The 12320-nt window shown below is 39.3% G+C and overlaps 1 non-coding gene across 1 annotated transcript; it reads right to left on the reverse strand.

Moving 5' to 3' along the window:
* Window positions 1–1853: 1853 nt before the first annotated feature.
* On the reverse strand, window positions 1854–1961 carry LOC127748160 (small nucleolar RNA R71). Its single transcript, XR_008010103.1, has one exon. It is a non-coding gene; the product is annotated as a small nucleolar RNA R71 (small nucleolar RNA).
* Between the last annotated feature and the right edge of the window lie 10359 nt (window positions 1962–12320).

The raw sequence follows: 12320 nt of genomic DNA on the forward strand, positions 1-12320 counted from the left end.
GTTTTCGAAAAAAATTCATGCATTGTGTTCTTCATTGATCTTCAAGTTGTTCTTGATGATTTTCCTTGTTCTGATATTTAAATTCTCCTGTTTTGTGTCTTTTTCTGTATTTCATATGCATTTTCAAATCCATAGTGTCTAAACATTAAAAATTTCTAAGTTTGGTGTCTTGCATATCTTTCTTTTCTTAAAAATTTTCAAAAATATGTCCTTGATGTTCATCATGATCTTCAAATTGTTCTTGGTGTTCATCTTGACATTCAAAGTGTTCTTGCATGCATTACTTGTTTTGATCTTGCATTTTTATCTTTTATTTCATTTTGTTATTTTTCTCTCTCTTCATTAAAAATTCAAAAATAAAAATATCTCTTTTTAAGTAAATGATACAGAAAAATGAAGATTCAAAACATACAACAGAGGAATCACAGAGAAAAAGTTGGGTGTTTAGAAAAACGCCCAGTAAGGAAAGAATACTGGCATTAAACGCCAGCCAGGGTATCTGGCTGGGCGTTAAACGCCCAAAGAGGTAGCATTCTGGGCGTTAAACGCCATAATGGATAGCATCCTGGGCGTTTAATGCCAGGATGACATAGGGGAGGTAATTTCGTTTAAAATTCAATTTTTTTTTTAAATTTTCATGTATTCATAATTTTAAAATCTTATCTTTCCACATTTTCAAAAATTCTTGCTAACAATTAATGTTTTGATTCAAAAATTTCAAGTTTGTTACTTTCTTGTTAAGAAAGGTTCACTCTTTGAATTTTAGAATCATATCTTTTAATTTCTTGTTAGTCAAGTCATCAATTTTAAAAATCAAATCTTTTTCAGTAATATCTTTTCGATCATATCTTTTTAAAATCAAATCTTTTTCATTCAAATCTTTTTCAATCATATCTTTTTAAAATTTTGATTTCAAAATCTTTTTCTAACTCCTTATCTTTTCCAAATTATTTTCAAATCTTTTTCAACTAATTACTATTTCTTATCTTTTTCAAAACCACCTAACCACCTTTTCACTTCCAATTTTCGAAAATCACTAACCATTTTTTTAAAAATCTTTTTAATTAACTAATTGTTTTAAATTCTAATTTTATTTTATTCCTTTTTCAAATTTTCGAAAACTCTCTCTCTCTCCTCTCTTTCTATTTTATTTAATTGCTAAAATTCCTCCTCTACTCATCTAAAAAATTTTTGAACTCACCTCCTCTCTCTTCTCATTCTTCTACTCTTTTTTCTCTGACACATCAATGAGTCTCTATACTGTGACATAGAAGATTCCACTACTCCCTTTTGTTCTCTTCTTTTTTATATGAGCAGAAACAGGGATAAAAATATTCTTGTTGAAGCTGATCCTGAACCTGAAAGGACTCTGAAGAAGAAGCTAAGAGAAGCTAAAGCACAACACTCCGGAGAGGACCTTATAGAGAATTTTGAAAAAAAAAGCAGACATGGCAGCTGAACCCAACAATAATGCTAGAGATGCAAGGAAGATGCTTGGTGACTATACTGCACCAACTTCCAACTTCTATGGAAGAAGCATCTCAATTCCTGCCATTGGAGCAAACAACTTTGAGCTTAAGCCTCAATTAGTTTCTCTAATGCAGCAGAATTGCAAGTTTCATGGACTTCCATTGGAAGATCCTCATTAGTTCTTAGCTGAATTCTTGCAGATATATGATATTGTCAGGACCAATGGGGTTGATCCCGAGGTCTACAGACTTATGCTTTTCCCCTTTGCTGTAAGAGACAGAGCTAGAACATGGTTGGACTCACAACCTAGAGAAAGCCTTAACTCTTGGGACAAGTTGGTCAATTCTTTCTTGACCAAATTCTTTCCACCTCAAAAGATGAGCAAGCTTAGAGTGGAAGTTCAAACCTTCAAATAGAAGGAAGGTGAATCCCTCTATGAAGCTTGGAAAAGATACAAGCAATTAACCAAAAGGTGTCCTTCTAACATGCTTCCAGAATAGAGCATCATATGTATATTCTATGATGGTCTATTTGAATTGTCCAAGATGTCATTGGACCATTCTGCTGGTAGATCTCTTCATCTGAAAACCCCTGTAGAAGCCCAGGAACTCATTGACATGGTTGCAAATAACCAGTTCATGTACACTTCTGAAAGAAATCCTGTGAATAATGGGATGACTCAAAAGAAAGGAGTTCTTGAGATTAATACTCTGAATGCCATATTGGCTCAGAACAAAATATTGACTCAGTAAGTCAATATAATTTCTCAAAATCTGACTGGATTACAAGTTGCATCCGGCAGTGCTAAAGAAGCCTCCTCTGATGGAGAAGCTTATGACCTTGAGAATCCTGCAATGGAAGAGGTGAATTACATGGGAGAACCCTATGGAAACACCTATAATCCTTCATGTAGGAATCATCTAAATTTCTCATGGAAGGATCAACAGAAGCCTCAACAAGGCTTCAACAACAATAACGGTGGGAGAAACAAGTTTGGCAATAGCAAACCTTTTCCATCATCTTCTCAGCAACAGACAGTGAATTCTAAGCAGAGCCTTTCTGGCTTAGCAAACATAGTCTCTGATCTATCTAAGACCACTCTCAGTTTCATGAATGAAACAAGGTCCTTCATCAGAAATTTGAGGCACAAGTGGGTCAGCTGAGTAAAAAAGTTACTGAAACTCCTCCTAGTACTCTGCTAAGGAATATAGAAGAGAATCCCAAAAGAGAGTGCAAGGCCATAACCAAATCCAAGGTGGCCGAATCTGGAGAGAGTGAAAAGGCAGTGACTTCCAGTGCGGAAGACCTTGCTGGACGTCCACTAACTGATGCCAGGGCATCTTGGCCAATTTCAATAGCCTTTTCTTTACTGTTTTTAGGTAGTTTCATGCATTTTCTTAGGAAATAAGCAGGTTTTGGGTGAATGTACACTTACACCTTGATTCAAGCAAACACTGTGAACTTTACATGATTTCATGAGAATAATGCATGAGTTGAATGCCAATTTATATAATGCAAGATCTCATAGTCTAAAACAAAGCTTTGATGCACCCTGTTTTTTTGATTTCGGGACAAAGGAAGCATAGAAGAACCACATTAGTAGCCACGTTAGTATCACTAACGTGACCACTTACGTGGAAAGGGAGCAAGCTTGCAACGTTAGTGGTGAAGTTATCACCACTGAAGACTATAACTGCTTCAACTAAAGATCAAAGGCCCATATCCAAGACTTGAAGAGCTAACTAGATGATCAGAAGAGTAGTATATATAGGGGTAGTTTTGAACTAGAAAGGAGATTGGAATTATTGGAAGATACACTCTGTATATTTTACTTTACCTATACTTTCTAGTTTATTTTAGAATGCACTTTTCTTTCTTGTTTTCCATTCCCAGAGCTATGAACAACTAAACCCCTTTTCATTAGGTTAGGGAGCTCTGTTGTAATTTGATGGATCAATTATAGTTTTCATTCTTATTCCTCTTTCTTTTCTCTTGATTTTACTAGAAAGCTTTCGGTCTTCAACCAATTGGTAAGTTATCTTGGAAAAGAGACTCTCTATAATTGGATCTCCTCTGAGCCTTGGAAGAGGAATGAGGAGATCATGCTAGAAATGTTTTCTCATGTTGGACCAAATTGGGGTTTGGATGGATATAGTGACATATAATCTTACCAACACTTTGATTTGGAAATACATGTGGTATAATCAGTGACCATACTTCATCTCTTCCCATGAGCAATTAAATCAAGGAATTGGGCAATTATTCAAGCTTATAGAGATTGGGTTGCCAAGAAATTGGGATCCAATCACCTAAGATTGCCAAGGAGATTAATGAATGCATTGATTGAGGAAGAGATGAAGATGAACTTGATCCGGAGAATGCAACATCTCCTAAGCCTAATGAATTCTCCATCTCTGATCTTACCCATTCTCTTTACTTTCTGTTATTTACTTTCATGCTCATCTCCCCAACTCCCCATTTAAAATTCTGCAACTTTACATTCCATGTCATTTATCTTTCCCGCATTTAAGTTTCTGTAATTCTCAACTCAATTTGGCTTAGCTTGACTAGAACACTCCTCTAATTAAAATTGCTCGACCAATCAATCCCTACGGTTCAACCTCACTCTATTGTGAGTTTTTACTTGACGACAATTCGGTATACTTGCCGAGGGAAATTTATTGAGATACAAGTTTCTGTGCTTGAAGTTTATGGCGCCGTTGCTGGGGATTGATTTTGTATCGACAATGATTAAATTAGAGGATAACTAGATTGAGCAACTTTTTTTGTTTCATTTATTTTTTTCTATCATTTACTTTCAGTCTCAGCCATTTTCATTTATTATTTCCTTTTGTTTTATTTTCTCATTTAATTCACAACTCTGTCAACTAATCCACTAACTGTTTGATAAATTGCTTCACTCACACTAACAGTAACCTTAACAAGAGTGATTTCTTCACTTTTCTCTTGCTTGTGTAATCTGCTAATTGTATGACAGGTAGAAGAAGAGGAGCTTCAACCTCCTTTGAATCTGAACCTGAGCGGACCTTCCTTAGATTAAGGAGGGAAGCAAGAGGGAAGAGGGTCATTGGTACTGAGGAAGAAGAGGAGGATTTTGAGACAGACATGGAGGAGAACATGGAAAACCACCATGAGGAGGAGACACACAACCATGCCAGAGAAGGTCCAGCAGATCATGCTGAGCAGAAGAGAAGAGTTCTAGGCTCTTATATTAATCCAAATCCAGGGAACTGTGGAAGTAGCATCCAAAAACCAACTATACATGCCAATAACTTTGAACTGAAGCCCCCAGCTCATCACCCTTGTCCAGAACAACTGTTCATTTGGAAGAAGCGCCTAAGAAGACCCCAATCAACATTTAACCACCTTCCTAAGAATATGTGATATTGTGAAGTCTAATGGTGTTCATCCTGACACCTATAGATTGCTTTCACTCAGGGACAAAGCATCTAAATGGATGGAATCCTTCCCGAAGGAGAGTTTAAAAACATGGGAAGATGTGGTGAACAAGTTCTTGGCGAGATTTTATCCTCCTTAAAGGATCAACAGGTTGAGAGCTGAGGTACAAACCTTCAGGCAACAAGATGGTAAAACTCTCTATGAGGCATGGGAGAGGTTTAAGGACTTAACAAGAAGGTGCCTGCCAGACATGTTCAATGAATGGGTGCAACTACACATTTTCTATGAAGGCTTGTCTTACGAATCAAAGAAGGCAGTAGACCACTCTTTCGGGGGATCTCTAAACAAGAAGATGACCATTGAAGAAGCCATAGATGTCATTGAGACTGTAGCTGAGAATGACTACTTTTATGCTTCTGAGAGGAGCAACACTCGAGGAGTAATGAAGTTGAACCATATGGATGCACTGCTAGCTCAAAACAAGATGATCACCAAGCAGTTGGCTGACCTTAACAAGCAGATGGAGGGAAACCAAGTTGCAGTAGCCAGCACCCTACCACCAGCTCAAGAAGGAGTGAATACAGAGGAAGGAGGTGATTGGGAATAAGCCAACTATGTTGGGAACTCACCGAGGCAATCACATGATCCATACTCTAAGACCTACAATTTCGGTTGGAAAAACCATCCAAACTTTGGGTGAGGAAATCAACAAGACCAAAGCCAAGATCAGAGATGTCACAACCCCAATAATAATGCAGCATACCAACATTCCACACAGAGATCATATCAACACCCACCAAACAACACTTCTCAGTAGCCATATCAAACCCAAAATGGCCAGTCTCAACCCTCTAACCTCAACCCACCATCACCATCCGAAGATAGACTCTCCAGAATTAAGACCTTGCTCGAAGGCATATGCAAGGAAGTTCAAGACAATAGAGTGTTCAAGGATGAAGTATGAGCTAATATAAAGAATCAGGGGGACACCATCAAGAAGCTTGAATCTCAAGTAGGATATCTCTCTCAGTAGATCCCTAAGCCTACTGATAGCTTCCCAAGTGACATGGAGAAAAATCCGAGAGGAGAAGAAAAGAAAGTGAGATGGGAAGAATGCAAGATGGTCACTATAAGTGATGCGGAGAATTTGGAAGAAGTGAACAAACCATTAGAGCACCCCCAAGGTGGTTCAAAAGCGCATTCAGACGAGAAAGACCAAGGAGGTGAGCTTACACAAAGAAAAGAGCCAGAGGAGAAGGAGGTATTGAACCCCTATCCACCTAAAGCACCATTTCCCCAAAGACTCAAGGGGGTGTAGAAGGGAAAGTATACTCAAGATTTCTCGACATGTTTGCATCCCTCCATGTAAACATACCATTCATCAAGGCTCTCCAACAAATTCCCTCATACATTAAGTGTATGAAGGAGCTGCTGACTAAGAAGAAATTATTGAAGGGTGGGCAAACAATAATGATGAATAAGGAGTGTAGTGCTCTCATTCAGACAGAGTTGCCTACAAAAAAGAATGACCCAAGGAGTTTTTACATCCCCTGTGCTATAGGAGAAACAAGGATTGATAGGGGACTTTGTGACCTGGGAGCAAGCATCAACTTAATGCCGTTATCCCTTATGAAGAAACTTCAAATTAATGAGCTAACACCCACAGATGTAATCATCCAATTGGCAGACAAAACTAAAAAACAAGCAATAGGAGTGGTTGAAAACGTGTTGGTGAAGGTCGAGAACTACTTCCTTCCCACAGATTTTGTTGTCCTGGAGATGGAAGAGAGTCACATCCATCCAATTATCCTGGGAAGACCTTTCCTAGCCACGGCCAGAGCACTTATAGATGTGGAGTAAGGAGAACTAATATTGAGGATACATGATGAACAACTTACCTTCAATGTCTTCAAGACCTCACAAGAAACAGATCAAGAAAACAAGGAATTCAGGGAGAACCACGATAGGACACCCATGGAGGAAACAAACAAGGAAGCATGAACAGGACACCTGGGAATCCCTTTGGTTGACAAGCAATGCACTCAGGAGGCACAACAGCCAAAGGAAACCCAGAAGGAGCTGAACCCACAAAAGTTATACGAGACTAGCAACAAGGCTTCCCTAGAAAAGGAGGCCACAAGGAGCAATGCAGCACCAAGGGAAGAAAAGAAAAAGGTGCCAAGAGGATAGAGGAACAAAAAGATCCCTATAGAGGACTTCTCTCCAGGAGATAAAGTGATCTCTGCACATTTCCCACTAATCCCACCTCATCTCCCTACCATTCCATCTCAGCTACCCAAAGCATATACCATCAGCAGAGTTCTCTCCTTAGAACATGTGGAGATTCTTAATGAAGCCAATGGAGATAGATTTACTGCAAGAGAGGAAGACTTGAGGCACTATCAACCACCCTAACGAAGGCCAACCATCAAGCTAATGATGCTAAAGAAGCGCTTTTTGGGAGGCAACCCATGTTTTATATCCTTTCCTTTAAATCTTTAATAGTAGTTAATAAAGCAAGGTTCATGAATTTCAAATCCACTTTGACAGACACTTAGGTGAATCCTTGTATGCAACATATTGTGAAGAACAAGTTTGGTGTTCAAGGCACACTAAGAGGGCATGTACACGAATCATATCATGCCAATCTTAGAGTCTTAATCAACTCTTTTTACACTCCATGGTCACAAACTAAGTTTGGTGTCACCAATGTTGCAGACATGAACACCAGATAAGTCGGTTGGTTTTCATTCATGAACAGCATTTAGTTGTTTAAATTGAAAAATTTAAAAGTGGTTAGCCTCTTTTTTCTACTTTCTCCGCCACCATTCAAACTAATTTTTTTTATTTTAATCCTTTTGTCTTGCATGGGAAATGAAGGGAAGATTGGATAGAATTGATGGGACAACCCAAGGAGAGGGGTTTAGCCACTTCAAAAAGGGGGGTTAGCCACATGTTTTCGCATAAGGTGCCTTTGGAAGTGTTGCCATGCAACATTCAAGGGAGAACACCTTGGAGACCGAACCAACCACATCATAAAAGTGGTGATCCTTGTGCCCATTTCATGCCAAACCCGGTACCATCCTTAGACTGTGTATGAAAGCCAAGGTGGTCTTTAAAGATAACAATCCAATATGGCTAAACCCTGGGAGGTCAATCACACTCCAATGCAATATGTTGCACCACCTCAACCTCCACGAAGGGCAAGAAAGAGAGCAGTGCCGCAAGAAGGACAAGCCTCAGAAGAGCAAGCTCCAACCTCTCTGGACATGCGCCAAATTCAAGAAGCCATTGATAGCCTGTCAAGACAATACCTAGAAAACCAAGAGGCACAGAGGAACCTCCAACTGCAACTGATGGATCACCAAGAAGAACTGAATTCTAAACGAGAGAACCCTAAGGGAAGGGGACAAGAATGGGGATGGCCAGGAGCACACCCATGAGTAAAGGTGGTGGATTTTCTTTCTCTATCTTTCAAGTTTAAAATAAGGAAAATCAAATATGAAATAGAACATGGTTCCATAATAGCTTAGGCCTTTTAATTTTCAATTCTTAAAATTATGTTTGACTAGCTAAGTTCTCTGTTGCATTTTCATCTTGCTTAATTGTGTGCTTGTCTTTTGAGCTAAATGAAAAGAGAATGTATGAAGAACAAGAGTGGAGTTCATATAGTGAAGAAAAGCCCCAATATTTGTGATGTGGTAATTGATTAGCTAAGTTGGTTCACCAACAAGGTATAAAGGTAATTATGTGTTTTGAATCATATGCTTGAAGCACATCATATGAGACTAGCTGAATAACAGGATCCTAATAAGGAAAAAGAAAAAGAAAAGTTAGAATGTGAAATGGAAAGAAAAAGAATAAGAAATAAGGTTAGGCACCAAGGGTTTGAAACTTGAGGCATGTTTATGTGGTGCTCTTATGCAAAGGATCTACTTGGATGAATAAGTTCTCAGGAGTGCTTTATCCCTTGGTAACTTGGGTTAACTAACCTGGGATTATCAACTGAAAATCCACTATCAAGAGCAACCTTGCTACAAAGCACTTAGTAACCCAAAGAGGTGCTAGACACCAAGGCCTCAAGAAAGAAAATAACAAACCATATGCCTGTGGTGTGTATGTGTGGGGGAGAGACTTGAGGGAGTAGGTCCTTAGGGGTGTTTCAATACCTAGCACCTTGAACCAACTGGTTTGAGAGTGTTGGCTGAAAGCTTATCTTAAAGAGTCGCCCCCTCACAAAGCACTTAGCCTAAGAAAGCAATAAACCCTGAAAAAAAAGGGGAGGATCAATGAATAAGGGTCTCATAGGATGCAATCAAGTGAGTGTTCAAGGACATGATAAGGACCTGGAAACCAGCAAAGGTATGAACCTAAGTTGCTATGCATGAAACCCCATGAACCAAGGACCTAACTTCTATAAGAAGGACTTGTTTCTCTTATTCTCTTGTCCATCATTCTTATGTTTCAGTACTTGCTTAGGGACAAGCAAGCTTTAAGTTTGGTATTGTGATGCCAGGGCATCTTGGCCAGTTTCACTAGCCTTTTCTTTACTATTTTTAGGTAGTTTCATGCATTTTCTTAGGAAATAAGCAGGTTTTAGGTGAATGTACACTTACACCTTGATTCAAGCAAACATTGTGAACCTTACATGATTTCATGAGAATAATGCATGAGTTGAATGCCAATTTATATAATGCAAGATCTCATGACCTAAAACAAAGCTTTGATGCACCCTGTTTGTTTGATTTCAGGACAAAGGAAGCATAGAAGAACCACGTTAGTAGCCACGTTAGTATCACTAACGTGACCACTAACGTGGAAAGGGAGTAAGCTTGCAACATTAGTGGTGAAGTTATCATCACTAACGCCTTCAAAAGCCATGACAACCCACGTTAGTTGCCACGTTAGCTACACCAACGTAGGAACTAACGTGGAAGGAAAAGGAAGCTCCAATGTTAGTGGTAAACTTAACACCACTAACGTTGCAAAGGCCACACATAACCACATTAAGAGCCACGTTAGTACTACTAACGTGAACTCTAACGTGGAGCAAAGAGGAAATCACCAACGTTAGTGACACTAACTTTGTCACTAACGTTGGACCAAGCCAAGATTACCTGCATTAGTGGCCACGTTAATGCCACTAACGTAAAGGGTAACGTGGAGCAAGGAATGAGATGCCAACTTTAGTGACACTAACTTTGTCACTAACGTTGGAGATGGCAAAATACACCCACATTAGTAGCCACGTTAACGCCATTAACGTGAGCACTAACGTGGAAGAGAAGGAATTTTGTAGCGTTAGTGACAAAGTTAGTGTCACTAACGCCTTTGTGTCATGGCATGCCTACGTTAATGGTCACGTTAGTTACACTAACGTGGACCACTAACGTGGGAAAAAGGGCAAGAATGTAGCGTTATTGGCAAAGTTAGTGCCAATAACGCTAGTGAAGGATAGAAAGGCTACGTTAATGGTCACGTTAGTGCCACTAACGTTGGGGTTAACGTGGCTCAATTGGGTTGGGACATTAGTGACAAAGTTAATGTTACTAACATCTTCGAACCAGAATTTACACTTAACATTAACACCACTAACGTCCTGACTAACTGCATACCATGCCTGACTCACTCTTTTTCTGCAAGCAAAGCTGAGCCCACTGAAGACTGTAACTGCTTCAACTAAAGATCAAAGGCCCATATCCAAGACTTGAAGAGCTAACTAGAAGATAAGAAGAGTAGTATATATAGGGGTAGTTTTGAACTAGAAAGGAGATTGGCATTATTGGAAGCTGCACTCTGTATATTTTACTTTACCTGCACTTTCTAGTTTATTTTAGAATGCACTTTTCTTTCTTGTTTTCCATTCCCAGAGCTATGAACAACTAAACCCCTTTTCATTGGGTTAGGGAGCTCTGTTGTAATTTGATGGATCAATTATAGTTTTCATTCTTATTCCTCTTTCTTTTCTCTTGATTTTACTAGAAAGCTTTCGGTCTTCAACCAATTGGTTAGTTATATTGGAAAAGAGACTCTCCATAATTGGATATCCTCTGAGTCTTGGAAGAGGAATGAGGATATCATGTTAGAAATGCTTTCTCATGTTGGACCGAATTGGGGTTTAGATGGATATAGTGACATATAATCCTACCAACACTTTGATTTGAAAATACATGTAGTATAATCAGTGACCATACTTCATCTCTTCCCATGAGCAATTAAATCAAGGAATTGGGCAATTGTTCAAGCTTAGAGAGATTGGATTGCCAAGGAATTGGGATCCAATCACCTAAGATTGCCAAGGAGATCAATGAATGCATTGATTGAGGAAGAGATGAAGATGAACTTGATCCGGAGAATGCAACATCTCCTAAGCCCAATGAATTCCCCATCTCTGATCTTACCCATTCTCTTTACTTTCTGTTATTTACTTTCATGCTCATCTCTCCAACTCCCCATTTAAGATTATGCAACTTTACATTCCATGTCATTTATCTTTCCTGCATTTAAGTTTTTGTAATTCACAACTCAATTTGGCTTAGCTTGACTAGAACACTCCTCTAATTAAAATTGCTCAACCAATCAATCCCTGTGGGATTTGATCTCACTCTATTGTGAGTTTTTAATTGACGACTGGTGCGCAAAATTGTGATCACTACAACTTCGCACAACTAACCAGCAAGTGCACTGGGTCGTCCAAGTAATACCTTACGCGAGTAAGGGTCGATCCCACGGAGATTGGTGGTATGAAGCAAGCTATGGTCACCTTGTAAATCTCAGTCAGGCAGACTCAAATGGGTATAGATGATGAATAAAGCATAAAGATAAAGATAGAGATACTTATGTAATTCATTGGTAGGAACTTCAGATAAGCGTGTGAAGACGCCTTCCCTTCCGTCTCTCTGCTTTCCTACTGCCTTCATCCAATCCTTCTTACTCCTTTCCATGGCAAGCTCGTGTAGGGTTTCACTGTTGTCAGCAGCTACCTCCCATCCTCGCAGTGAAAGCTAATGCACGCACTCTGTCACAGTGCTGCCAATCACCGGTGTGGTTCCCTCCCCTACCGGAATAGAATCCCGCTTTTGCGTCTGTCACTAACGCCCAGTAGGTTACAGGTTTGAAGCACGTCACAGTCATTCAATCATTGAATCCTACTCAGAATACCACAGACAAGGTTTAGACCTTCCGGATTCTCTTGAATGCCGCCATCAGGTCCTGCCTATACCACGAAGATTCCGATTAAAGAATCCAAGAGATATTCACTAGAGCCTCGAATGCTTGTAGAACAAGAGTGGTTGTCAGTCACTTTGTTCATGAGTGAGAATGGTTATGGGCGTCAATCATCACCTTTCATCATGTTGAAGAACAAGTGATATCTTGGATAAAGAACAAGCGGAATTGAATGGAAGAACAATAGTAATTGCATTAATACT

Source organism: Arachis duranensis, chromosome 5, assembly GCF_000817695.3.
Source record: "Arachis duranensis cultivar V14167 chromosome 5, aradu.V14167.gnm2.J7QH, whole genome shotgun sequence".
Taxonomy (NCBI): Eukaryota; Viridiplantae; Streptophyta; class Magnoliopsida; order Fabales; family Fabaceae; genus Arachis; species Arachis duranensis.